The sequence below is a fragment of the Chrysochloris asiatica genome, unplaced genomic scaffold (assembly GCF_000296735.1).
Source record: "Chrysochloris asiatica unplaced genomic scaffold, ChrAsi1.0 scaffold15004, whole genome shotgun sequence".
Classification (NCBI taxonomy): Eukaryota; Metazoa; Chordata; class Mammalia; order Afrosoricida; family Chrysochloridae; genus Chrysochloris; species Chrysochloris asiatica.
This window is the reverse complement of record NW_006423522.1, coordinates 1-1,463: the sequence shown is the minus strand read 5'-3', so window position 1 is coordinate 1,463 and position 1,463 is coordinate 1. Positions and strand designations below refer to the sequence as shown.

At 37.9% G+C, this 1,463-nt stretch overlaps 1 pseudogene; it reads left to right on the top strand.

Moving 5' to 3' along the window:
* Nucleotides 1-303: 303 nt before the first annotated feature.
* On the top strand, nt 304-1,181 carry LOC102819017 (annotated as a pseudogene).
* The last annotated feature ends 282 nt before the right edge of the window (nt 1,182-1,463 follow it).

The window sequence follows — 1,463 nt, the reverse complement described above, 5'->3', positions numbered from 1 at the left end:
GGAAAGGGGCTGAGGACTGTGGTGTGGGGGGAGGTGCAGGTTTACAGGGTACACCCCTTGGTTGGGTGAGAATGCATGGACAGGATGATAACTATGCCAACGAAATGATGGATGGATGATGGAATGAATGTAAAGCTGATGTTCTCCCATGTAGACTATCACACAATTCACAATAAAACATTAAAAAAAAAAGAAGATGGAAGGACTACAGAACCCACGGTCTGAAAGTCATGATATTGGCATTGAACCATCAACTTTGAAATTTAAAAACAATGGAGAAGAAACTGTCCAAATGCTCAAGAAACTGTCCAAAGAATTCTTCTAGAATTCTACTAGTACTTACTTCCATTACCAGGTAAACTAGTGAGAACCAAACTTTCACAGACTTTTAATCATTGGCTGAAAGTTCCTTAAGACAAACTACAGATTATCACTGAAGTGATGGAAATGTTGCCTAATGCTAGTTTGCCCACTGATGATACTGAAGACAACTTCAAACTTAGACGTGGCTTCCCAGTGGCACACAGCATCTCTGGAATTCCATGTCATTAACTCTGATAATTATGTATATTTCCTGGCTTACAAAAAGTCTTGACCCTCCACCACCCAGATGCAGTGAAGCGTTTTACTCGCCAGCTTTTAGAACTCCTTCAGGGACAAAGCCTAGATATATACTGGAGGGAGAATTACACTTGTCCCACTGAAGAAGAATATAAAGCTATGATGCTGCAGAAGACAGGTGGACTATTTGGATTACCTGTAGGTCTCATGTAATTGTTTTATGAGTATAAAGAAGATCTGAAGCCACTACTTGACACACTTGGGCTCTTTTTCCAAATTAGAGATATTTATACTAATCTGCACTGCAAAGAATATAGTGAAAACAAAAGCTTTTGTGAAGATCTAACAGAGGGAAAATTCTCATTTCCTACTATTCATGCAATTTGGGCAAGGCCCGAAAGCACACAGGTGCAGAATATATTATGCCAAAGAACCAAAAACGCAGCTATTAAAAAATAATGTGTTATCTTGAGTATGTAGGTTCTTTTGATTAGACTCAGAAGACTCTTAAAGAGCTTGAGTCTAAAGCCTATAAACAAATTGATGCTCGAGGTGGAAGCCCTGAGCTAATAGCTCTAATAAAGCACTAAAGTAAGATGTTCAAATAAGAAAATGAATGATACTAAGCCTTTCTAACTGGGCCTAATCACTTATTTTAGAAAAAAGAAAAAAAAAAAAGTATGATAATATATATTATCTTAGCTTATCACCTTCCAAAATATGGGTCCAAATGATTTAGTCTATCTGGCCGACTGATTGGAAGAGATCCATATTTGTGCCCATTCCAAAGAGAGGTGACCCAACAGAGTGTGGAAATCATTGGACAATCTCTTTGATATCTCAAGCGAGTAAAGTTTGCTAAAGGTAATACAGAAATGGCTACAATCATACATTGACAGAGA